General features: G+C 37.5%; 1 protein-coding gene across 2 annotated transcripts in view; it reads left to right on the top strand.

Moving 5' to 3' along the window:
* The window catches only part of LINGO2 (leucine rich repeat and Ig domain containing 2), a 463,407-nt gene that overhangs the window by 428,576 nt on the left and 6,916 nt on the right, over nt 1-27,915 (top strand). The window contains exon 1 of one of the 2 annotated variants that reach the window (XM_079330904.1): nt 19,480-19,559. The exons of the other annotated variant lie outside the window; for it this stretch is intronic. The gene's annotated coding sequence lies outside the window, so the exon portion shown is untranslated. Of the gene's footprint in view, nt 1-19,479; nt 19,560-27,915 lie in introns of those variants that run through there. 2 annotated transcript variants of the gene reach the window in all.

Consider the following 27,915-nt stretch of genomic DNA (forward strand, 5'->3'; position numbering starts at 1 on the left):
CATGTGTCTGTACTTCCTGAATCCCAGTCTGAGCCTTACAAATTTTCTGCACATCCCAGTGGCCTTGCCATGAGACTCCATCTTTTCGTCTCAATCACAAACTATCTGCTTTTAAGAGTTTTTTTGTCCTTTTTTTTTTTGTTTGTTTGATTTAACTAAGGTGATAAGTGCTACTTTATTTGTGAATTTTTATCAAGTGATATAGAACAATAGCTTGCCTAACAAAGGTCTTGAATGTGTTAGAATACACTCTCTTGCATCTTTTATACCTTTCCTTCTCTTCTTATCTTTTTGTATTTTAGGAGAACAGACATCCTTTTCTCTAGCTCTTTTTTCCCTCCTGATCTTCTATTATTGTAATCTGTCCTGCATTACTATGTTTTTCTTCTATTTTATTCCCCTCTTCATCTCTACTCTTTGCTACTTTATTCTCCTGTTGCCTCCTGTTGATACTTATTGTACAGCTTTATTCTTGCTGAAGGATAGCCTCCTGCAGACACTGGCCTGCCCTTCCCTGTATCTTGGTCTCTTCCCACAGAGCTGGTCCAGTGAAGACCCTAGAAATCTGACTGATCTTTGAAACACAGCATCACTGAGAAGTTGTCAATCACGTCTTACTGTGGTTCAGTGGAGTAGCAAAACAAAAAGAAGAAAAGGGAGAAAAAGAAAAAGGGCTTCTGAGCCTGATGTTTACAAAACAATTCCTTTGTGTCAAGGCTAAGAGTTTTCTTTGCAGTGTTAAAGTTGATTCCCAGAAGGACTTCATTTTGTTTTGTTGAAGCATGCTGCACTGATGACATGTGAGGCCTTGTTAGCTCCTGTGTTCGCCCATCTGTTGAGATTTCACCCTATTCTTTATTGGTTTATATTATTCTTACTAAGTGTTCTGATCTGAACTTTGCTTGCATTTGATAGAATTGCAGCAGAAATATTCTTTTTAAAGGTCCAGGTTAAGCAGTGCTTGAATGTCAGCAATGAAGTGAGAGGACAGCCCTGGCCAGTGGCAGGGCAGGCTGCACCAGCGTGTTTTCTTCTAACATAAATATATTGTGTGCAATATCTTACAGAAAAGAGTGTCACAACTGCATGCTGTGTTACAAATATCCATCAGGAGCAGAACAATACAACCAGCCTCAGCTCTAAATTAATCACCATCAACCTAAGCATGTAATGATAGAAATTTTTCATAAATTATAGTGATTTCTTAAATATTTCAGTACTCCTATTTTGCCTAAGAACCATCTGTTGCATAAATATTGGAAACCTGATAGCATTCATTAAGTATTTATTTATATTGCTCTTAACTCTTGCACATACATTGGAGAAGGCCAAGAGGGCAACCAACAGTAGTGAGTAAAAAATCTAACATGCTTTTTGCTTTTATAGCCACAGCATTAAGCTGTACTGCCTTAGAGATTTAAAGGGCTCTTACATTTTAAAGAAGTTAGTCATTGTATCTTGTGAAAGTCACACTGAATTTCTTCAGAATATGCACATCAAACTGCCTGTGAAAAAATTTTGCTAGTGAAAATTGGAAGGTTTTCCTAGTAATGAATTTTAGTATTAAGCAAGAATCATCACTATTGAGGAAAAATGAGCAGAATATCTTCTGAGGCCTGATATCAAACACCTTGAAGCTTTAAAACCAAATGGCCCTACAATGTGGAACCAAGGAAAAACCCACCAAAAAATCTACCAACTAAGTGTTCTCAGAAAAAAAAAAAATCTCAACAACATAATAAGCATTGTAAATAGAATATGTAAATTTTAAAATGCTCTGCAATAAGACTTTCAGCAAAGTACTGACTATATATATATATATATATATATATATTTTTTTTTTTTTTTTTTGGTGAAGTGGGCACTATCATTCTGCCAGTTGTACTACATGGGGTTTTTTGCAGCTTCACCTTTCTCAAAGAATGATTTTTATTGCAGTGTAAGATAATATTTTTATTCTTCTAAAATAAAGAATAACCTGTCTTTTTAGGAAAAGATCATAATGCATGACAGAAGGAAGCATTCCAGCTTGTAGAAATCCCAGTTCACATAAGCAGGATACAATCAGATTGTAAATTCAGTTTAATTTCAATCATCACGCCCAGGCATTTTGGACATCAGAAAAAGTACAGGAGGTTTTAGGAAAAGAGCATGTTCGGGGGTGGGGGTTTTCTGCTTGAGGCAGACAAGAGGAAGGGTTGGCTTTTGGTGGGTTTTTTCTTCTTTCCTAGAGAAGAAAAGAATCTCTTCCTAGAAAAGAATCTCTTCTTAGGGCAAAAGAAGACCAAGTGCAACCTCTGAATAAAATATTTGGATTTGTAAAGCTCCAATTTGTAAAAGCAAGTTAGAAGGAGTTATCTGCTATTGCATGAAATTACGCTACATTCAAAATGTATTCTTTTTGTTTTAGCATCAGAAAAAGCATAGAATCATAGAATAATTAAGATTGGAAGTGCAACATTGGGTGAGCACAGTACCCAGTAATGTTAATAATGAACATTTTATTTATTTGAGTGTGAAATAAGCTCTTTTAAAATAACATGCTGCAATATCTTACAATTGCATGAAGGGTCCCTAAATCTGCATATAATATACTGCAAAAACTGTGCCTTCCCAGAAATGAGATTTTAAATCAAATCATATGCCTTCAAATAATAAAATGGTAAAAATGGAGCAGAAAAAAAAAAAAAAGCCCTTTAATATATTTCTCTTAGTCAATACTAAAAGAACAGCATCTGTGTCCCTTTCAATAATGCTGCATTATTCATTTTGATGCACCCAATGCAATGGACACCACAGAAAACTTCCTGGCTTTTGATTGAAAACTGTGTGGTCTCAGAAAGCTTCCTGTCTCAAAACACATTTACCAAGGACATACCTGGTTTATTTAATGAACAGGAAACAGTGCAGGTGACTAGTACTGACTGACCTTGCCTGCAAGTATTGCATCCCTGAAAGCCTGCAAGGTAAAAGTAATGGACAATACGATGAGGTGATGCACAGCTGGGCAGATGCTGCTGCCTGATTTGGCAGTGCGGTATTTTTTTTTGGACAGGTTTATGAAGTGTGTTTGTATCTTCCAGCAGGACTTGATACTGCTGCTGCTGCTGCTGCTGCAGATTAGCAGGGACACCTAGTGGCTTTGGTAAATGGAATTTCTCTGTCTTATTGATAGACTGTCAAGGTTTTTCAGAATAGGCTCTCCGTGCCTCTGCTTCTGTGTTGTCTCAAAGCATTTTACACCATAGTTCTTCCTCTGTGTTTTTTTCTGTATTCAGTGAAGCAGGGGGAAAAAAAAATGTGTGTGTTCTAAGTGACAGACTTTCAGAAGAAAAAGGGTTGGTGCTTATCACAAGACTGCTGTAGTCAGGGTTTTCAGAACAAAGCAGGAGGTTGCATAAAATCACAAATTCTACATATCAACTTTATTATTTTGTTGCCATTAAAGCAAGGGAAGTGCTTTTCACAATGATGGGGTTTTTAAAGCTAACCATTTTAAATGCAATGCGTATAGAGGTTTTCTTTTGTCATATAGGTATTATGCGTTGCCTCATTTTTATTTCTTCTGGGACTAAGTAATTCCCACTAAATCAATAATTCTTATGAAAGTGAGGCACTTAAATGATACTTGAGGAATCTGTGCATGTAAAATGCTTTTCTTATAAAGCCACAGGTCAACCTCTCCGTGAAATTTAAGCCAGTACACACCAAGTGTACAAGGTCACCTTGTAGTGCAGCTGATAAAAGCAGCCACATCAGGTTAGGCAGGATCTATCTAGCCCAGTATTATGTCTCATTTGCTGGTGGCAGCAACATCAGAAGTGCACCTGTGATTAATGTGTGTGAGCTGTAGTTTTCCAGGGTCTTGGACGCATCTTGAAGAAACCAGAAAAAAATCTAAAAGCATCTGAAGGTTAGAGGAGTTCACCAAGAACAAAACATGGTTCTGTGTGCTGAGCTGCTGCTCTGCACTGGGGCTACATCCTGCCCAAATAAGCTTCACAGACACCAGCAGCCATTGCAGCTGCCAGCATGGAGCGGCTTTTTATAGCCAGTTTGGCAAAGACTCCTCAAGGTTTGCCAAGACAGCATCAAATAGTAAAGGGACAACAGAATAGGTAGCCCAGCAGGTGAAAATCTTATGATCCAGTTGAAGGGAACTTGGTCCCTTCAGCCAAAGCTCTAAAGTGAATGGCTTTACATAGTAGATAAAAACAACATACAGGCATTTAAATCAAAAAAGATCTGACTGCATACATCTGGAACAGGAATTAATTATGGCTCACTGAGATCCTCTGCAATGAATTTCAAGCAATCTTTTCCAGCAGGTAGAGAAATCCAATGTTTTAGGGATTTGCTCTTATGTCACATTCAGTAATGATACGCAGTCATTAACAAGTTGCTAGAGAAGTTTGAGGCGATCCCTTTCCCAGACAAATCACTTTATCAAAAGAGAGATAATCTACATAAATTATCTTCCCTTACTTTCATTGCTTATAAAAGCTAGATATGACGAAATTCATAGCTGATATCAGGCATTGTTCCAACATCCATTTCCAGAGATGACAATGGAGTTGCTAGCTGGGATTTTCCTTGTTGTACCCCATCAGATGATATAAAACAAACCCTCCAAACTCATTATTTAGTATATATATATTAATGATAGACTGAATAAATTGTAATTATTCTCTACTTTCAGACAGATGACACTGAGCAGTCAGGCCTTTGACAGGTTTCAAGATAGCTGACTTTTGGTAGTCCTCATAAGCCCATTATTTCCTTTTATAGTATTTTAGTGTCATGGTGTCTGGTTATGCATCTCTGTAGAGATCTGCCTGTTCCATGTAATGGACAGCTTTCTTTCTCCTAGCTTTGATCTAAAAATTCCACATGTCCCTTGAATATTTGTGATTGATACTAATGATTATATAATAATTAAGTTTGGAAAAGACATCCAAGGTCATTGGGTCCAACCTTTGATCACACATCACCATGCCAATTAAACCATGACACTAAGTGCAACACCCAGTCATTTCTTGAACACTCCCAGGGATGGTAGCTCCATTACTTTTCTGGGCAGTCTATTCCAGTGCTTTATCACTCCTTCAGTGAAAAAACTCTTTCTGATGTCCAACCTGAACTGCCTCTGGCCCAGCGTGAGGACATTTCCTCTTGTTTTGTTACCAGCTACCTGGGAGAAGCCAATTCCACCTCCTACAATCTCTTTTCAGTCAGTTGTAGAAAGTTGTAGAAACCTGTGAGCCTCCTTTTCTCCAGACTGAACACTCCCAGTTTCCTCAGCTCCTCCTTTTGGACTTACCTCTAGACCTTACATCAGCTCCTTCACCCTTCTCTGGATATGCTCCAGCCTCTCAATTTCCTTCTTATAGTGAGGAACTGGACACAGCACTTGAGGTGTGACCTTACCAGTGCCAAGCATAGAGGGACAATCCCTGCCCTGCTCCTGCTGGCCACACCACTGCTGCTGCAGGCCAGGATCCACTGGCCTTCTTGGCCACCTGGGCACACGCTGGCTCATGGCCAGCTGCAGGTTGACCAGCACTCCCAGGACCTTTTCTTTTCTACTGTGTACCTTTCCAGACACTCTGTCCCAGTCTGTATCTCTGCATGGGGTTGTTGTTACCCAAGGGCAGGACTTACCTCTGGGCTTTGTTGAACCTCCTACATCTGGCCTCAGCCCATTGATTCAGACTGTCCAGATCTCTTTGCAAAGTATTGATCTCCAGCAGATCAATACTCCCACTTCGTGTCATTGAGCTTCATACCTTTAAACCTCAGTCTTTACTTCCTTTGGTAGTTATTGTCCCAAACCAGTTTTACTGTGTATAGGCTGATGAAGGGCTGTACATATCATCAGTCAACCAGTGATTTAAACTTAAGAAGCACTTCTTCAAAGTTCTATTATTGAAATATTGTATCTACCTTGTCTCCTGAATGATGGCTCTTTGTTCCTTGTATTTGCCACAAGGTGCTTTGAGAGAAGGCCTGTGAGAGAATATTTAGAAAGGGATTTTTAAAATTCACTCTTCTCATTTCTTGGTTTGCCTACATTCAGAACCATTGTAAAACTTGGCATTTTTTTCAAATTGCAGTGAATACATTTCTACATTACATATTCTGTTAACATCACTTTGCTTCTATGTTACTTTTTTATTTTAAATATGAAAAAGCTTCCATGTACTACTGGACAACTACTATACACTAATACATAGTTCATAAAAAGTATGAATACTTGTGAATATTACTTTAAGAATTTTTATATTTATTAAAATATTAAAATGTTTTAGAAAAGGAAATGTATTCAGGTTTTGGCAGTAGTCCTGGTTCACACACCAGCAATACCTACCTCTTGCTGAAGTCACATCATTTTTAATGTGACTTGATTCTGGTTTCACTGCACTGTCTGAGAGTCAAAAACTACTCTAGTCATCATCACCAAATAACAAAAGGGTTATTTGCATTAGACATTTAATTTCCTAGACTTGAACTAAAGAAAAAAACCTAATAACATGATTGTTTTGAGATCTCTTTATTCTGAGTTTGAATTTACTTGCTTTCTTCATGCTCTTTTTTAAATTTTCATTTGCCTTAAAACATTCCCGTTTCACCAGTGGTGTAAAGAGATTTTGAAGTCTCAAGAATGAGGCTGAATGTAGGTGTGGAAATACTTATTCATCAGTGTCTTGCTAACTTAATGATAAAGATATTTCAAGTACTATAGCATGTGTTTAGAGAAATAGGGTCTGAAGCAGAGCTGAGAATGATGTACTCGGCATTTTCTTAAATGACATGTATAATTTAATACAAACAAAGATGTATATTTCCAGATAATTTTTCATATAGTAGTTACTGAAATGTGTATGAGATCTTTGTGCATTTCTTCTGGAATTTCTGGTAGGGAACAGATATTCCTGTTGGTATATTTATAGTATGATTCAAGTAGAATATGACAGAAGGGAAAGTTTATAGACTATGTACCAATATTACCCTACAGAGGAGTGGAATGATGGAAAAGCCAATGGAATGGAAATGTGAAGGGCTGACCTCCTACGCTGTCTTAATTAAAATTGTCTCTCTTAAGAACTGACTGCCATGCTTCATATTGTGTGAAGTGACTTCATACTTTATATTCTGAAAGAATAATTAAAAATGTGAGATAAAGTAGCAAAGTAATCACTTCCTAACTGGAAAAGCTATGAATCACACATAGGAACAAAGTCAAATTAAGGTGGTAGATTGGATTTTTGGGTCTCTGTTATTGATGACAAGTCCATTTCATTCATTATTCGCTAAACTAGCAAGTGCACATACTTATACCCATCTAAAAACAGTTTCTGAATGCATGGCAAATGCTCTGACTGAACATCCAGGTGGCCCCAGATGGCATGGCAGGACACTATCTAAAATATTTATGAACTAAAACTTCAAAAATTTCCTTTTCTTCAAAGAAGGATTACCTAAAACTCCTCAAAAAAAAAAAAAACCAAGAAAAACAAAAAAAAAAACAAAAACCCAAAAAAACCAAAAAGAAACAAACCAAAAAAAGAAAAAAACCTATAAACACCTATAAGATACCCCTTAGAAATCGGAGTTTTGTTTGAACTGTGTCTTGCTCACTACTTTTGCCAATTTCCATTCAGGTTTGTGTATTATTGAAATATCAACCTCAGTGTTAACCCACTTACCCAGTTTTGAGACTGTGAATTTGAAATGTGTATCTCAAAATAGATTGAGGGTTTCTGGAACAATTATATAAGCTCCAGCTGTTTGTGTTATGAGTTTTGAAATAAAGGCTTGTTATTTATTCAGAAAGAATAAATTTTCTGTTTACATTAGTTCTGATATTTTTCACATATAATGGGCTTTTCAAGGAATTAAAAGGAACAATAAAATTAACTTTTCCTTCCCAAGATATTGGGAAAGTTTCCTGTTGAGTCATCCTTTTGAGATATGATAGTGGTGGGTTTTACAAGATCCTGCAGTGTACATACAACAGATGTGCCAGGCGGGACTTGGTCCTTAAATTGTAAGTGCTAAAAGCCATTTAGTCAGATAGAGTTTGAGCAAGCCTGAAAAGTCATGTAGTACAACTTTGCTGTTTAAATTTGTTTTGTCGGATGGTATTGCAATTTATCTCCATAACTGAAAAAAAAAACCAAAAAAACCCCAACTTTTGCATTGTTAAAAAAGTTAATAATGCAAAGAGTCATTAAAGGGGAGAGCAATTAAAAGGAAGGAAGAACTCTTGCTTGAAATGATGGTGCAGTTGAGAAGACAGATTTGGGAAAGCTGCTCCATACAGCAGAAGTTCTCCACCAGAAGGTCCTCCCACCAGCCCCACCAAATTGTGTGAAGAGATGTAGAGGAAATGTTTGCTAACCAGGCATTGGGAAGTGGATCAGAGACTGATATGCCTAATCTACTCTGCATCCACCTCCCCTGTGCTTTTTTAAGGATGCACAGCCATTCCAAGTCACATCCATTAGCCAAACTGTTGTTTGGAACTTTCTGGAAGGATTTCTGGCTTGCATTCAGAATGCCATTCCTCTCACCTCTGTGCCTTTTCCCTTCATCCTACTCCATGTGAAGTCACTGATTCATTCTCTTTTGTTTCCTCCATATGGCAGGATGTATTAGAAAAGAAGGATGAATGCTCAAACAGAACACAACCTTTCAGTCCCAAAGGACACAGAGGGAAACAAACAGCATTTGCTCCTTATTTTCTTCTCTTTATATTTGTGAATAAGTTGGAAGGTTTGGGCTGTTTCTTTTCCCTTACAGTGAGAAGTTCTGATCACTGAGTCCTGATGATACACTTATTTGTAATCTAAACAGATAGCAACACTGCAACTATCTAAAATCCTATTTTATGCAGCTGATAGTTCAGAAATCAGCAAAGTTCCAAGTTCCAAACTCCAAGTTCCACTTTCTGAACATCTGCCTGATGCCAACTTAATCTCATATATACTTGTTTGTGATATTTTTACAGCCAGTTACACATCAGTATTTGGAAGTATTGATCATGCAGAAAATAAGATAAATTAGCTAGAAAAACTAATTCTCAAAGGAAAATGTATCCATGTGTATCAGTCACTACAAGCAAAGGCAGATGCAACATTTTTATAAAAAGAAAGAACCACCCATTTTTGCTGACAGTAAATATATACCAATCAACAGCAATAATGAAAATTTACCAGCATAATTTCTTTTCTCAAAAACAGCAAGGCAAATATTGATCAACTGTCTTAACTGAGTCAGGCATTTAGTTTCCTGACTGTGAACAAAACTGGCAGCCAAGTGACACTCATTTAAAATGTATACGTGTTGAAAAGGAAATGCAGATGCTGGTATGGAAGAACCAACTATGCTTACTGCTCTTTAGATAGACATAACACATTTTCTTCATTAATGGTAAATTTTAATCCACAAGAATTTGAGTCAAAGTTTTGCAGAAGAAACAATTGTTGCCAGTACTCATTTTGACATTTGTCAAGGTTTTGACTTTGGTTTGCCGATTTTAATATATTTAGTTTTCTTTAGAGATAGGATTTAGGAGCAGAGACAAGGCAGGCTTAACACTTAAAAGGGTATAAGAAGAAATTTATTAAAAACACAAAAATAATTCAGAATAAGATTTCTAGATTATTCCCTCCTCCCACTTCCTTCATTCCACATTTCTTAACAACAACATACAGAAAACACTTCATTCAGTTATCTACTTAAATAATCATTTCAGCTCAATCTAGAGAGGAAAGTTCCTTTTTGGGTTTAGGCTTAGGGGGTGTCTCACTCTCATAATCTATGTCCGTGTCCTGGTTTGAAAGGACATGTGTCTGCCAGTAAGGGCAGAAGTTTCCCTTTGAAATAGAGACTTTAGTTCCACTCCCCCCAAGTATTATAATTGTTTGAATCAAGGACTCTGAGGCAGAGATAAAGGGGTGGGAATAACAGCTCTTTTACTAATATATCTAACTGTACAAGCAGAAACAACAGCAGTTGTTAAAATTGCTAACAGAACAGAACAGATAACTCGGTGTCAGTCCCTTTAGATGCAAGCACGCTGTTTCTGTGCTTAGTCCACAGCCCGGATCTGCCGAGGGCAGGCGGGAACAGAGACAGGAAGGAGGGGGGAGGGGCAGTAGCGGCCACGCCGGTCCCAGGCGGGAACGGGCTGGAGCGGCGGCTCCTCGCTCATCGTGTGTGTCCGGGGGATCAGCTGTGTCCGCAGAGGCAGGAGGCTGGAACGGGGCAGATGCAGGGCAGGTGATCACAGAGGGTCTGGCTCTCCTGTGCTCCACAGCAGGGGCTGCAGACGGGGCATCCTGGTCCAAGCTCCCTGGAAACACGAGTCCACTCCGGAAGCCTCAGAGGCCCCTCTGAGAGCTGCTGCCACCAACCCCTTTTGTCTGGAGTCATCAGAGATCCTGGGTGTAGCCCGGCCAGCTCCATTGGCATGATAATGGAAAAAATTCTTTAAATTGACACAGTAATAGAAAAACACTCAACCCCCAACAGTCCACCTGGGAAATATTGCAGATTATGATTCTTCTCTCATCTCCACAGTCCTTCCAGAGCTGTGCTATGGGTTATGTTACACACTTGGGGTACCACTTTTAAAGGCAAGCTGCTGAAAAACAAAATTCTCTTCATCGCTTTTTCTATTAAATGTCTCTGTCCATTTTTCCCGTCCCAAAAGAGAGAGCCCCATTTCCTCAAAGCAAAAAGGTCTTCTTTTCAAGCACTTAACCTCCCCAAGTGTACTTCACAGTTTAGAGGAATTTTAGTGCAGTTACAGACCCTTTATAGTCGACAAAAGAGGTTTTCAGCTACTTAACAGTAGCATCTTTTCAATCTCTTCCCATCTGGAAAGCTTAGGTTTCATTTCACTGACTTCATTAGACTTCTGCTTCCTTCCTTTCATTTTGGGGAGCAGGGGAGATCTAGAGTCTTATCCAGACATTGAAAGGGTTAAAGTTGCATCCAGGATGTGAACAAGCTGGGCCAGGCTGTTGCTGCACTGAAACCAAGCCAAGCAGAACTGAGCCGAGTCAGGGCTGGGGTATTGGGGGATCAGCCGGGACCGGGACCAAGGCTGAGCCCGGAGCCGGGCCGGGAGACCCGGCCAGAGGCCAACTCACCTCCAAGGAGGCCGGAATCCAAAAGAGGCCGGTTTAGCTTTACCAAATGTGATTTGTGGAAGGGAAATAACTTTTAATTGGTTTCTTGGGCTGTCATCTGCTAAATCAGCCCTCCAACTGGTCCCCTCATCCCAGAAGGGAAGCTCCCAGAGACAGGACAGCCCCTCCCGTTCCCAGGCTGTGCGCTGCTTCCCTCAGGCGGCCCTCACCCCTCCCCCCTCCATGTGAAACCAGCACAACCTTATATTCTCATGATTCTGTCTCTGATGTTATATTAGTCATCTAAAATTTTCATCTCAATGAGGATGAAAGTGACCTTTATTCTCTGGCTGACTTTGTATAGGATATCTTTGAAATAGAGGGAGTCCCAGAATCTGGTAGGTTTCACAAGTTTGTTTTGCATTTCAGAGGTAGTAGATAGTGAAAATCAACAAATAGTCTGTTGTTAAAATCTCAGCTGTCAAGATGTTACCTTCTCAGACACAAAACCAAGCTTCAATTGATGATGCATCTTTATGTGTAGACTCTTCCAAGCCTTTGTTACATTTGGGTGGAAGACTGGACTTCAAAATCACTTAAGCATGATGGTCTCCAATTATACATACTTAATCTGCTTTTCCTTAAACAAAAACTGAAATAATGTTTAATAAATGGATCATTTTAGTTTCTAAACTATCAGTGAGTTACTCAAAAGTTATAAATATATATCTACTAAAATAATCCATATGAAAATAGGTCAGCTTCCTATCAAATGATTCTGTGATTCTGCAAAAATCTGTTCTCACAGTAGCAGTCAAGAACACTATTTGTGTAAATATATGGCTTAAATTTGTTTGTAAATTAAATAAACATAGAGCTTTAGTTCTGAAAATTTAATCAACACTAACTGGTAAAGGTGTTCTGCATCATTGCTCAAAATCCTAGTTCATTATTTTATACAAAAGTTATTACAGAACATGACCTAATTCACATAGGAATTGCCTAGATATCCAGCACCAAGCATGTCTGGAGTACAATAGGAAGTTACTTGCTCAGCTACATTAGTCAAAGGCTTCACAGCTCACATATATAGATTCTTTTATAATTATTATTTGCAATGCTGTATAATCTATGTAGCCTGTAGTTAATTTATTCTCCCCCTGTATTGTATTTATTTTTATTTCATTTTATTTTAATTAAAGATGCCCAGAGAGTGGCTAACTGTCTACCAATTCTTGATTTTATATAATTTTTTTTAAGTCTTTTTGGGAACACTCAATTCATGAAGACCTTTAATCAGAATGCAGAATGAGGCACTCTGAATCATTGACTCAAAAAAACCCAGTTATAATGTCCATTATTAACTCTGCAGTTAACTCCGTGTCCAAGTTTAGGACAAATTTGGGAAAAAAAGCTCCAGAGGGCCCCCCCCCCCCTTTTTCTTTTTCACAATTCCTTCCTTCACTGAGCTCAGAAAGAATTGTTCTTGAGGTGAAAATGGAAAAAACTTTTTTTATTAACAAAAATATAAAAGAAACACTCCCCAACCCAAATCCAGATGAGACGAACCCAGCCGGTCCTCGCCGGGGAGAGCGGCAGAGCCTCCCAAGCCGACCTCCAGCAGCGGCCCCCGAAGTCCAGATCCTTGTCCTCCGGAGTCGGTGCAAAACCCTGGAGCAGGGAGAAGGGAGAGAGGGGGAGGGGCAGCCGGGAGCAGGCCCAAAGCAAGCCCAAGACAAGCTAAAGCAAGCCCAAGACAAGCAAAAGCAAACCCAAGACAAGCCAACACGGGGGCACAGACAAAACAGCTGGGGGAAAAGGGAAAAAAAACCGGCCAAAGCAGCCAGGGGAGGGGGTCACAGCTGAGCAGACGGCAGAGAGCAAGACACAGCCCACAACCGAAGCGCAGCAAGAAAGAGAGCCAGAAAACACCAGCCTAGATAAAACAGCCTGAGGGAGGGACCGGCAGCTGCACGGGGGAAGCAAGGAGAGGAGCCAGTCCAAACATCAGCCCATAACACTCCGTCAGGTATTGGACAATAATTAAAGCATGCAGCTTCCTTACCCAGGTGATTGTCAGACCCTCCCAAACACCAAGAATGGAATTCAGGCTGAAAAGTTGTGAATCACAGCACTGAGATTTAGCCTGTGTCATTGTCATCTATCAGTTTTCTGCAGAAAATATTTTATTTTATACTTGTACAGACAGCACAACAATTTCCTATTTACTCTCCACCATATCCCAGCACCAGTTACCAACATGTCCCAAACTGCCCTGCATAAGAAATGGCAGATATTCAGGTCTCAGTAATCAGAGTGAAAATGACAAGTTTAACATTAATTATTCTCAAAATTTTATTAAAATCATATTACTTTTTTTCTTTAATAATTTAAAACTTTTTTTATTTGTCTTTGTTCTATATTTTAGAGCATAGAATTCCTGAACAAAACATTTTGAACTTATATCTATAAAGGAGGGCTTGGTTTTTCTGACTAGATTCTAGAAACTTAGGTCAAAATCTGAAGGATCAAAATTGCACTACAGTGCATCTATGTACTTAGACAAGTATGCTGCTTTTTTTCTATTTCAGCCTCTGAAGTGTATGCTTTGTATGATAGTGGCTGATTAAAGATGGGATGTCATAACATTTTCAAATTTTTTTTTTCCTTTGAGCACAAAGAGTTATGCTTAAATGACCCTATTAAAAATAAAGATTTTTTTATGATGGGGCAAAAATTAAAAACCCCAGGCACTTCTGGGAATGTTAGAGTGACAGAAATGGAAAAAGTAACACAATCTATTGAGCGAGCATTTATCCTTAACCTGACTGACTTCATGTATATGAGTCATCCTGTCACATTAAATGTTTCATATTCCTTATGTATTGTGTGATATTGCATCCTTTGAGAGTACACGAGTACACCTGAGTGAAAGGGCTTTTTATTTGAACTCTGTTTATATAGTAAAGAATGAACAAAAATCCAGGGTTCTATTCTGAGGCACTCAGTGCTGGCAATCTTAAAAAAAATAAAGGTGTTTTATGTACCTAAAACTACTGAGGAAGTCCTGTCTGGCTGCAAGAGACTACACCAGATGCATCAAAGCTGACGGAAAACTCATAAGTTTAGGGAAATCTTGACAGTGAGTAAAGTATTGCTACTATTTAGTATGAGTCTGATCATACATTTTGTTCACAAGTACACAGACATTGGCAAAATGCCTTGCTTGAGGAAATTAATTGAAGTTTGATACACAGCATTGCTGCTTCCAGCAATATCACTGGCAAGCTGCTTTGACTGAAGTGGAACAAGCTTCTTTTCATCTTCTTATCTAGCAGAAGATTGAGTTGGAAGTGAAACCAGTCTGCGACACCCCTCAACTGTCTTCAAAAACCACAGTGTCATTGTAGGAAGTTGTGCCTCTGTTCAGCAGTGGACATCTGACAACATGCCCACTCAGAAATAAGCACAACAGAAGTGGCTTCCACATGCATAATTAGTTTCAGATGTCCACCTGCAAGTGGCAAAGGAGTCTCAGGGTTGTGAGTACAAGGCATAGGTTCACATTTTGCAGCACTGAAGTCATGCACACCATTATGCACTTCAACCCAAACTTGCTCACTCTGAGCTCTTTCTGTAACAGAAGAGACACAAAGAATGCACATTTGCACCAAGGACAAGGATGATTCTCTCTGTTCAACTGAAATATTTTTTGAGAGATTAGACTTCGTCCAGCTCTTTGGCCAGGCCCTTTTTCAAATAAAACAAGATACTAGAGATATACATCCTTTCACTCTAAAGTAAGCTAGACATTTACTGATATAATCCATGAAATCTTGATTTGACAAGTGTGGGTTCAGCAATGAAAGCAACCAAAGTAAAATCATGTTGATATAAATAATGTTAAGTCAGATACTTACATCTTAAGAGAAAAAAAGATGTGCATGAAATAACAATCTGACCACAGGTGTAAATGAGAGGTAGGGGATGTCCTCTCAGCATCTCTATCCTCAGTCTTAAGCTGAAGTATTCTTCTGTCACAGCATAAGGGCATAAAGTAACAAAAAAAGAAGGGTAAAATTGCTGAGCTGATCTCAGGCAGTTTTGCACAGGGAAGAGGATACCTAGAATTTAGGATGATGCTAATGAATTGGTTATTCTTTTAATATTCACTAATAAAGTGCTCCTTTAATAACTGCAGCCACAGTTTGTGTTCTTTCTCTTTTGAAGGAGACTGAAAATGGAGTTTTGAGTGATTGTTGTTTCAGTCTAGTACTCATTCAATTATGTTATATAACTACTTATAATCATGCAGTTATGATAACCTCAGGAAAGGAGGAAAACAGCAAATAATTTTTATTTTTTCTTAGCCAGAAAAGACAATAGTATGGAAACACTGAACACTTTTCACAGCTTTTTATTATCTGGTAGGGCAAGATATTGATTTCCTATAAATTTATGACTAAGTTCTGTATATTTATAATTATATGGAGTAAGGTAACCTACAGTTATTGTTTTTTCCCCTTTCCAAATAAACCCTAAAAATATATTAATTTTAACCTTTATGAATCTTATACCCATAGCAGCTGCTTCAGTAGAATACAGAGGATTGGTCATTGCTGCATTATTTTCTTCTCCAGGTTTCATTTGCAAAACTAGTGGAATTGCTGAGCCATATTATTACAATGTTTTTAAACCACTTGGATGTGAAATCAGGAAATCAAATGGAAATGCACAGGAAGCTTTGGGAAAAATTAGCTTGGGGAAGAAAGGGAGCTGGGTTTGTATTTCTATTATGCACAAGAACAAAGATTATTGCTTTACAGAGGATGCTCTGGCTGTTAATTACATAAAAGATGTTGAATTGAAATATGGTGCCCAAGATAAAAAACAATATCAGTGCAGACCAGTTGTTCCTTTTCGAGTATCATTCTTCTGTATTCTGAAACACAAAAGCCAAATTGGACTGAGATGCAAGACTGAGTAGCAGCTGAGTATATCTTAAATGGCCTTGCGTGAGGCCCTGAACACAAGCAGAAAGTCATGAATCTTAAGAGCTTTTTGAGGACTCAGTTTGGCCAGTCAAAACATTTCTCTGAGGTTTGCAGGTCTTATTGTCTTTCTGTGTTAGTCATCCCACTCACCAGCTCCTGAACCTAGAACAGTTGCACATATGGCAATTTCATGCCAATCCTGGTGAGATTTATGGCAGCATTCAGGAAAATTTCTTTACTCTACTGATCAATGGATTTCAGTCTGTTGAGCAGTAGAAATCTCCATCTCAGTGTGTCATTTCAAGGATAAAATCTTCTTTTGTGACTGTGTGGAGTTAAATTTTGATCCATTAACTTGAGGCTCACAAAGTAAAGCTAGGCAAAGAAACTTTTAGAAAACTAAATGTATTTTTGCTACCTAGACCTCCCAGTTGAAAAGGATCATCAGATACTACGTGTGCGACTTGGCATCTAGCTGATTTTCCAGTTAATTATTCCTGAAGACAAAGTAACTTCAATAAATATCCCATAGGAAAAAAGTTTTAATTTTAATCTTATTGCTAGATTCACTGAGCTGGGTCTTAGTGCCCATGGTTGAAGTAGTAGTTTATATGGAATTTTTTAATTTTAGCAAACCGTTGCACAGTATCATTGTGGACAAAATGTCCATCCCACTACTAGACAAGTCCATAACATTTTGGGTAAGAAACTGGGTTGTAAGTTGGGTTTAAAGAGTTATAGTGGCTATACGTGTGGGATTTCCCTGTGTTCAGATTTAGGGCCAGTGTTCTTTAATGTTTTCATAAAGTCTCTGGACACAAGAATCAAGTGTACCTTAAGTGAGTTTGCCAGTGGTGCTAAGCTAGGAAGAGCTGTGAACTCCCTCAAGGGTAGAGAGGCATTACCAAGATAGACTAGAGATCTGGGCCATTAGTAATCATGAGAAACTTAAGAGCAAGCACCAGGATCTCCACCTGGGACAGGGTAATCCTGATTAGGCATTTAAACTGGAGGAGAAGGGGATGGAGAGCAGCCCTACAGAAAGAGATCTGAGTATCTGGGTTGATGTCAAGTTGAACATGAGTCAGCAGAGCCCTGGCAGCCAGGAGGGTCAAGAGTGTCCTGGGGAGCATCAGGCACAGCAGCACAGCCGGGCAAGGGAGGGGATTGTCCTGCTCTGCTCTGAGCTGGGGCAGCCTCACCTCCAGTGCTGGGGGCAGAAATGGGTGCTATGGTATAAGGAGGATAACAAATTATTAGAGTGTGTCTAGAGGAGCGTGATTGAGATGTTGAAAGGTCTCAAGGGTTAAAACTTAGGAGGAATGGCTGGGCTCACCTGTTTTGTTCAGCCTGGGGAAGAGACTGACGAGTGACCCCATTATAGTCTACAACTTCCTCATGGGAGGAAGCAGAGGGGAAGATGGTCATCTACTCTCTTTGGTAATCAGTGATCACAAGAAAATTGATTGAAGCGTGAGGGGAAGTTCAGATTGGAGATTAGGAAAAAGTTACTCACTGAGAAGAGAGCAAATCACTGGAACAGGCTCCCCAGGGAAGTGGACATGTCAGAGTCCTGTCAGAGTTCAACAAGTATCAGGATGATGCTCTTACTCTTGTGATTTACTTGTTGGTGGTTCTGTGAGGAACAAACTGTTGGACTCAATGCTCCTTCAAATTGAGTTTCGTTCAACTTGAGAGATTCTATGACTCTATGATTTTAAAAATGATCATAGTGATGATCATAGCCCTTGTTCAGGAACAAACTGAAAAAATATCTCATTTTCTCTCTAATTGCTATCACCCTTGTACATTCAAATAAACACTGTTCTTATGATTGTTCTTGAATTCTAAATAATCCTAGCAATGTTTGTCATTGTGATAAGTAATAAAGCTTAGGACTATTGTGAATTTTTTTAACTAAGTGAATTATAACTTACTGGCAAGGAGTTTAGAGAAAGTCATATTATATATTTCAAAACAAAGGGACATCATCATCCTTTATTTGGTGGATATCCTTTCACTTCCAGATTCAAAGAGCACAATATTCCCCTCATCATACAAGGTAAATAAATGTCTCTTTTGTTTTTCCTTAACCACTGCAGAGATTTTGCACTTACATAGTCTCTGCTTGAAAATTACACAGATGTGAAGATCTCTTCTGGAAAAGATGCTGGAAGATATGACAGCTCCAATACTTTCCTTTCTATTCATGTATCCTCCTTTCTTGCATAACCCTTCCTACTCCCATGCACCAGTAATGCTGCAAATGTGCAGTGCTTTTGAGAATGAACAATTTCTTTCTTTCAGTTTCCCTCTTCTTTGCTGTTTCCAGTTATTCTGTGGCCTAAGTTATTTTTCAGAGCTAGAAACTAACTGAAAGGATGAAAAATTACATACAGCCTTCATAAAGAGGTATATCAATGCTTCCTGTAGTATAATACTTTATTTCACACAACACCTACAGTAGTTTTTGAATAAATGATTTTGAGTTGATAGTGTGAGTGCCTTCAGTCTTAAAATCCCAAATGATATAGTCTCATCTGGGTTTCTTAGAATTGTCTTTGATATTAATGAGCTTTTAATTAGGAATAAAATGGAGACATCATTATGGATGGATGTATTCATGCTTTTTTTTTTTTTTTTTTTTTTTTATTTAGGCCATCTGAAAGTGCTCTGGCAATAGAAAACTATTCTAGAATTAAATTTATTTAGGACAAGGACAAGTACATTAGTCTTGGAGCGTATTAATACAGATGGTATAAATAGTGTTCTCCTTTAAGGACATCTAAGCATATATGCATTTTTGTGAGCCCTAGTATGCATGAAATGTTTAAAAATTATTCATTGAAACTGTTTATGGATAGAATATTATCATTTTAATGGAATAAAACAGTGTGGGAAATGTTTTGAAAAAAAATCACTGGACAAAAATAATTCACTGGGAAAAAGTTTTCAACAAATGTTAAAATAATTTCAAGGGAAAAAGGATTTTTTTCTTGCAAACTTGCACTGTACATCAGTAGAGTCCAGTACAGAATATTACCTAGATCACTATTTTTGAGCTGAACTCTGTAGATCTAAGCCAAGAAGAAAACTGCAAATATGATATGGGTGTAGTTTACATTTATGCCTCACTTTGAGGAGAGAAGCACAGCAGTGCTATGAAGAACAGTTGCAGGTCTTCCAAGAGACTGTAAGTCTGTAGATGAGCTCGTAATAGGTACTGGACAATGCAGCAGGAACAGTGCTTGCAGCTTTGCACCAGCTCTTTGCAACTCAAGTGTCTGCTGGCTGGCATCAGCCTCTGGACACCACACATAGGTCAGGACAACTGCAGGACACAGCACTATCCACTGTTAATGTGACATGTCAGTTTCTTGAGGAAGAAGCAGGATTAAAAAGATGCAGACTGTCTCCTTATGAAAAAGTAAGAAAGCAAAAAAAATGTTTCCTAGCTTTAAAACCATTACACAATTGACTTTGTAACTAGTGCTAGAACATTTGGGCAGCAGAGTAAATTCAATATTGAAAGCTGTGCTTTCTAATCTATTTTTCTTGATTAACCAGGAAAATAAATGTATTTGGCATATTAAGACAACTAATAAGTTGAGTTCTGCTATTAATTAAAGAAAATATTTGCCAAATACCTACTAATTCAAACACCAGAGATCAGTCTTGTAAAAATATTGTTTGCATTAGATTGATACTAACTGAATGAGGTGCAGTTTCATAGGAAGTGCCTGTTTTTTCTGTATAAATGTATAAATGTCAAGTCAAAAAAAGCATTGAGGTAATAGGTCTCCATTGCCAGGATTTGGAAAGTTGCTGATACCATAGCAAATATGGGTACAGATTTTAAGGAAATGGGTGACTGTAAATTCTCAGAAGAATAGGTTCCATTTGTGATGAGTAGTTTGTAAAGCATAGAAGAGTCTGCATCACTTGGAAGCTGCCTATAGCACTGCTGTGACACTAAGAGCTCAGCAATGGGCCAGGTTCAAATTAAGGGCTTAATTATGACCGATTCAGCTGAAAAAAAAATAAATCTGACTACCAAATTTCATCTGTTTGCTGTCTTCCACATTGTATCTCTTTCTTTTTTGCTCAACATACAGACTTAGTACAGGTCAAGCTGACACCAGTAGATATTTAGAGTAACACTTATGGAGTATGGATATGAATAAAGCAGAGATTAATGGTTGTGTCTTGTCCACCTGCAAACATGTCAGGTCTTATTTCCAAATGCCCTACCTTAATCCATCTGCAGGCTGATACTGAGTCTAAGAATACTTTAAGAATGCCTTTAGCATGCAGGAAATCTCCATGGTAGGTTGCTATTCTCTTCTCCTCTCGATTGTATATATTATAATCAACTATATTTTAATTCAAGGTGCAGTAATTTTGTGGAGCTATCCCAAAGGTATCTTCCTATCATGAAATTTCTTCACACACACGAGCAGTTGCTGTAGAACAATGAGTTGAAATACATCCTTTCTCTCCTTTGTGCCACTCTCAAATGCTGGCCACAATTTTCTGCTAGGATAGCCACTCTGAATTCAAAGCCATAATATGAACTGAGGGCCTTCTGACAAGGACTGAGAATTGTCCTCATTGGCTTTTGCTTACTTTTAATGTTCTAAATATAATGCTGTAGCTCTTGTACTGTCTTTCCAGTCTTTGACTACTCCTGCAGTCAAAAAGAGCTGTGGCAGACAGGTCAGCAGCTTGCTGCAAGGTTGTACTGTGAAGGCCTTGTGTCTGATGGTGTGGCGATAGTCCTCAGAGAATATTACCCCCCTCTGATAGGATTTTAATGAAAGATACAAATATAACTGCTGCAAACATGCTTATCAACGTGTGAGAAAATAACACAGGATGGGTTTAATTTTTTTCTTGTATTAGTCAGATAAATAGTACTGAAATTATTTGTTGCAGCTTTGCTTTTTTTTCTCCCCACTCCATACATGCTATATTCACATATTTTTGTCTTAGTACAAAAGAAAATACATTGGTTTCAATTTCCTCAGTTTTCCCATTTAATTCAATTTTCAGCTATTTTCAAACAACTTTAAACTCTATCCATCTCTAGGTAAGACAGATTAATGTAAAATGCAGTTGTAAAATGCATTTGCTTTTTTCAGATGTACTTAACAAAAAATGTTCCTTAAAACTACAGGTGTAAATATTCAGAGCCTTTTGCCTAACAATCCTTGTAATTGTGTTACAAAGAAACAACAGCTCTTGTAGTACTAATTAAATGATCTCTCATCTTTCCTGGGCACATTCTCTGTGCACTTTAGCCTCTGCATACCATGATTTGTCACCAGGATCTGTGCTGCTGCCATAAAGAAAAAATATATAAATAAGAAGAACCACACAAAACTGCAGGCACTCATGTCAGTAGATTTTAAACAGTCTGAAACCTTTCTGGTGACAGTAATCACAGGAATGTGGTCAACATTAGAATTAACTCTGCCAGACTCATATCCTGTGAAGTATTTTGGTTTAACTTTTGTCCTGTTCAAACACAGAGCTGCTAGGGAAAAAGTTCTCAACTGCTCATTAATCTGTCTCTCTCGCTTTATAGAAAATAAGGTCATTGTCACCTAGCTTTCATGTGTGACCAAGATAACAAATAAGAATTTTTTTCTTTTAAAGCTAACGAAAATGAAATTATGTCAATGGGTAGAAACTGGAAAGACATATCATTAAGGTTACCAACAACTGCCTCTGTTTACAAAAGGTGGAAATCAGCACATTACTAGGACAGCCAAGCTCTCTGGACTTAAATGTTCACTTATTTGAAGGAAACATCCATCTATAGCAAGCTATTTCAAGAATGTTTCTTATAAGGATCTAGATATAGTGCAGATTGCTTGTGGCTTCCTAATTGGTTTACTGAAATGGAATTCAAATAGTCTTAAATGTACTAGCCCTCAAAAGTCTGCTACAAATCCAGATTTAAAAAGCAGCTTCTTTTTTTTTTTTTGTTTTTCTACTAGCTTTCCATTACCAACATCTTCACTCATTAAAGATGAGAAATAGTTGGATTTTAGAATTAAAACAGAGGAAATTCCATCCCTGTTTTTCTACATAGATACTGTGCAGGCCACAGTGGTATGATCTGCTCTGTTATGCCCAGACAGTTTTAGAAGTAAGACTGTTTATTTCAAGAGGAAGATAAACTTTTAATATACAGTTGTTGTTGAAAAAAATCTGCCTAATTATTAATCAATGCAGTTAGCCTTCATACTGTTTTAGTTTTCAATTAATTTTTTCAGCTAATTAATTTATTTTAGCTAGAGCAGATATGAAAAGCCAGTACATTATTTAACACTTTCACATTCTCCCACCCATGTCCTGTTCGTGGTACCAAAGAATTTTAAGATTCATCTGCCTAGACACACTGAGAAACATAAGATCTACTTTGAAGTAATGAGTGCTAACTTAAAAGAGATTTTTTGGTCTGCTGCATTCTCCAAGAGTAACAACTTTAGCACTTTCTTATCATACGATTTTTCCTCCTGTATTACAACAGTCTCACCTTTCCTCCCCTGTGATAAGTTGTTCTCAGTATTTGGAATATTAAAATCTTGCAAGAATCATCAATGAAAGACAGTGTAATGGAATTTTTGCTTTGCAACCCTTGAGATAAATCAACTTAATAAAAATGTGGGCTCATGCATTGTTTTTCAAGTCACATTGCTAGAGGGGCTACCATGCACAGATACTTAAAACCAGATCTAGGGATGGAGTTTAGCTACAACAGGTGGGTGGTCTTCCTGTACTGAGCAGCCCTAACAAAATGCAGTACAAACTACTTAGGAGTTGTACTGTTTTCAGAGGTGTAAATTCTCTTTTTCTATTGCATTATCATATCAATACATCTATTGTCATGGTAATTAAGTTGCTCTGTTCTTTGCAACTGACTAATTATCTCTTAGTGACATCACATTTTACCAGTAAAATAGGAATATGATTTAATAGAGCTAAGTGAATTGCAAAATAAATTTTGTACGACTCCAGCTCCCAAAAATCTGCTTCTGCATTCAAAAGGAATAGATAGTAGAGAAGATCTGTTATTCACAATAGTTCTTCAATTTAGTCATCTAAGAATTCTTTTTCAGAAAGTGTTTCTATGAAAATATTTTCAATTTTTATAAGGTAACTAATTGTGTGGGTACGATGGCAGTGCTGTCCTCCCTGAATGATTGATTTTTATCAGTAACCTACACCAAAAAAGTCTGAATTTTATTTTACATCCAAGCATCTTTTATAGCCCTTCATATAATTGTTCATATCAGCTTTTCATAAATCTCTTCCCCTCCAACTTACCAGCAAGGTCAGTGGAAATGTCAATGGAAGCATTTATAATTCTTGCAAATATTTCCACTTTCCTTTCCTGTTACTTATGCATGAAAAGTCTTCTGTGAAACAATCCTGAAGATTAGTTATTTTTTCCTTTAGATTTCTTCCTGAGGTTCACTTTCTCTGTGAAAACTGAAAGAAATTGGTAAATCAATTTTAGAAACATTGGTTTAAAAACAGAAGGTGTAGTGATGGCTTCATTTCTTTGCCTAATTTGGAGAATCTGAAATTCAAAGACTTGTACAGATAATCTCTATCATTAAATGAATTTGTCACTGTGATTTTCCTACCTTTTGTGTTTGGGTACATATGCTTCTTTCACCTTGATTCAGACAAAAATATAAGTATTTGGGTTAAAAAATATACCCACTTGTTTAGTTTTAAAACACCCAATACAAAGATTTTAAGTAATCTTAAAATAAGTCTACTGGATAAGCTAAAAAAGAATGTTGGTCTAGTTGCCTTTTTTTTTTTCTTTTTTTCCTATTTTTGTATTATGACTTTTTTAATTACCTGGATCACAATCTTTTCTTCTGAAAATAACTTGACTGTAACTTCTGAGTTGATGCTAGCCCATGAAGTTTTTATTGATAACTTAGTAGACAAGAATGATCCTAGGACTTCAGAATAATTGAATCAAAACTTTGTTCCCAATTCAATGAATTGTTTACTGTGGTTTTTGTTGCTGATGCTGTTATTCAAGAATTATTAAATCTATTTATTATTGGAATGCAGACAGCTACTTAATGTTTTGCTTTTTATTTAAATGCTGAAATATTTAATAGATCAGTAAAGGGAGGAAGAAAAAAATCTCTGCATAAGCACAAAGGCTTGATCAAAGAGAAAGAGAAGGTAGAACATCTAGGTTCATTTGAACAATTTCTAAGCTCTGATTTAAAGAAAAATTATCATTTTTAGAGTGCATAGGCAGTCTTGACTTAGCCTGTGATAGAATTTGGGAAAAATATTCTAACTTTAGACAAATTTCAGGCATAAGACCTGATGAGGCAAAGCATTTGCTTTTGCAAACTGGCTCTTATATTGAAAGAACATATGATAGAAATGTCCAAATTACAGAAAATGCCACAGTAAGGATTTCATTCATTCTCCTGCGGCATTGTGTGCACTGTAAGAACATTTCTAAATGTGTTATATTTTCATGTGTCATTTGGCTGTCCCTAAGACCATTCCAGTTTCTTCCCTTCATCTCCTGGGCAACTCTTCCCACCATTGCCACATTGGACCCTGTCCACCAGCAAAGGTTACTTACCATTCCTGCCCTTTCCTGGTCTGGTCCAACACCATAGGAGAGCAAGAAAGTCAGACCAGCTGCTCTTCCAACATAATTGCAATAGGTACTTGAGACAAAAAGCTGTGAATAAAAAAACCTCCCAAACTACCCTGAGCTGGGCACAATTTTGCACCTCAGAAGTTCAGTAGTTTTAGCTGCAAATATTCAGTATCTGTCTGCTCATCATATGAGCAAAGGTGTTTTAATGCAAAGATTTGAACAATAGCTTTGGCTTACTGCTTGCTGAAGTGTGACAGAAACATTTTTACTCCTCAGTATCTACTCCCTGCTTTAAAATACAGCAATGCTAAAATTTGGCATGCAGAGGAGAATCAGTCTTATATACGCAGAACAATTTACTATCCCTAAAAACAGTCTCAAAAATATCCATCTCAAAGGACTGCACACCATTAAAGAGATCCACCTTGGAGTAATTCATGAAGAACTGCAGCTCATGGGAGGGACCCGTATTGGAGAAATTCATCAAGGACTGTCTCCTGTGGGAAGGACCCCATGCTGGAGTAAGGGAAGAGTATGAGGAGTGACAGAGGCAACATGATGAACTGATCACAGTTCCCATTTCCCAAAACCTTGCACTGCCATACAGGAAAGGGAAAAAAGATGCAGAGTGAAGTCAAGCCCAGGAAAAAAGGGAGAGCTTGGGCAAGTGTTTCACTGTTTGAGGGTTTTTTTCTCACTGTCTTACTTTGATTTAATTGGCAGTAAACTAAACTAATTTCCCTTGGCTAAATCTGTTTTGCTTATGACAGTAACTGATGAGTATTCTCCTTGCTTTATCTCAATGTGTGAACCTTTTTTTATATTTTTTCTACCCTGTCCCGTTCAGGAGGGCAGTGACAGAACAGATTCAGTGGGTGCCCAGTGTCCAGCCAGGTTCAAGCCAGCACACATTTTTAAAACAGGTAGTTCACCTGGTTCTTGGGATTACCTGGTAGCATTTAAGTGAATAATCAGTACAAGTCTGTCTTGTCATGCAACATTTAATCCTAGAACACCTATTGAATACAGTATATTTTTCTAAAGGGGCTTTTAGAATGCAAGTTATTAAGTGACCATCAGACAAAATTGTCATCCATGATATGATCCACTGGGGTTTTTTCGGTTTTGTCTGAAAGGTGAGAAAAGGGATGGGAAAGGTAAAATCAAAACTACCAAGTCAGAGAATCAAGTGATGCTAATGCAGCTAATGCTAACAGAAACAGATCTTGTGACTCTGACCTGTTCCAGCTAAAGCTATGTCCCATACAATACCAGAGCATCAGATGGAACATGGGTCAAGCTCTCTAGCTTTCAGTCTGAGGGAGAAGTGAAAAAACTATGCTATACATGCATGATTTGGCACATTCCTACACATAATATTTAGAATTACACTTCATTCTAGGAGAACATTGGGTTGTCTTTTTTTTTTCCTTTAAATTGTAGTTTTTCAATTTAAAAGCTACAGGGCACTGTACATTCTTGTGAAGCACTTGTGGAAAGATTCAAAGCTGCAGAACTTTGTACAAACTGATTTGCATTTCAAAATATTTTGGGTGAGAGCACAGAGAACTATTAACTAATAACTTTAATAAGCCTTCATAATTGCATAGCTGAACTTTGAATAGGGTCCTCTTTTGAAAAAGAGTATCAGCCAACAGTAACTTGACTCTTGACTTTGAAATGAAAGAAAAGAGCCAGAGAAAGACAAAAAAGAAGGTAATTGGTTCATTTTTATTTTTTAATAAACAATTCCCTCATATATTTAATTTCCCAGAGTCTACCAAAGCATGAAAAATATCCCAGAAAGCTCAGGAAAACAATTTTACTGATTGTCATTCCCATTCAAACATAGAAAAACTCTTGGTTGCTAATAATTTATGTTTTTTATGATTTTCACCCATCAAGCTATAATTTTAGAGGACTACTGTGTAGTACAAGACATGGTACAATCACAGACCAGCTTACATTTTTATATGTGTGCTTTGGGGATGTGTGTGTGTGTGTGTGTGTGTCCATACCTGCATGTATTCACCTTACCTTCTTGCACATATCACAAGGAAAAGAAAAGAGGAAAGCAAAAAATTACAGTGCTGCAGATGTTTGGAGGGAATACCTGCACTGGCAAAGATAAAGTATGTAGCACTGGTTGTTTAAGTAGTAATGAAAGGCATCATGTTGAATACTGATGCTAATGGTTCAGCACTGTGCTGGGAAGTAGCCAATTAATTAGCATTCCACAAGTCTAAAGAAATGCAGAAAATAATCTTTCACTGCAAGACATCAACTTGAAGTGAATAATATATTTTAATGGCAAAATTTCTCTCTTTTTAAAGTACCATTGTTAATTAATAATAAGTAGTTAATTAATAATAATAAGTAATAAAAAAATGTGATTACACTGACATGGAATGTACTTTACAAATGAAATGGTACGCTTTCAAAATGTTCTTAGATTGAAGGCACAAAGTAGGCCTAGCTAGTAATGTTACTGGACATGTCCTGAAAATACAGCTTTACATTCATTAAATTCAAATGGAGTCATATGCAACAGATTGCCAAAGTTCACTCTAGGCTTCTCCCAAAATTCACCTTGACCCACACCTAGACCTTTTGACCTGAGCTGAAGACAAGTTTACATATTTTGCATAATGAAGATGAAATCAATCTTCCATAAAGCAAAGGATGTAGTCACAGATTTGGTTAGCAGATAGAATGGTTATATCATCTGGCTCAATGTAAATTATAATAATAAATTCAATTTATGCTTTCTTCTAGCCTGTACTTATTTATCCATGTAATCTTTGTTTTTCTGACTTGATATTTAATATAATTTATTATTTTTCCTTATTGAAATGTATTCATTCTAGGTTATATCTCAGTCCTGAATCTTGCTTCCTTCCAAGTGGATACACACACATGCACACACCCTTATAGATAAATATACATCTGTGTCATTATCTGTGAAAGTGCCCTTGCAGAAGACTGCAAGGTCTTAATGTTTGAATTGCTTTTTCTATATTCCAGCCACAGTCCGAAAAGCCTTTCATCATCTTTTATACCATCTACCTTCTGCTTTGTACTCCTCAGAAGTTTTAGTTACCAGGTGTATTGGATAGCTGCAAAA

This window comes from Erithacus rubecula (assembly GCF_903797595.1).
Source record: "Erithacus rubecula genome assembly, contig: SUPER_Z_unloc_1, whole genome shotgun sequence".
Lineage (NCBI taxonomy): Eukaryota > Metazoa > Chordata > Aves > Passeriformes > Muscicapidae > Erithacus > Erithacus rubecula.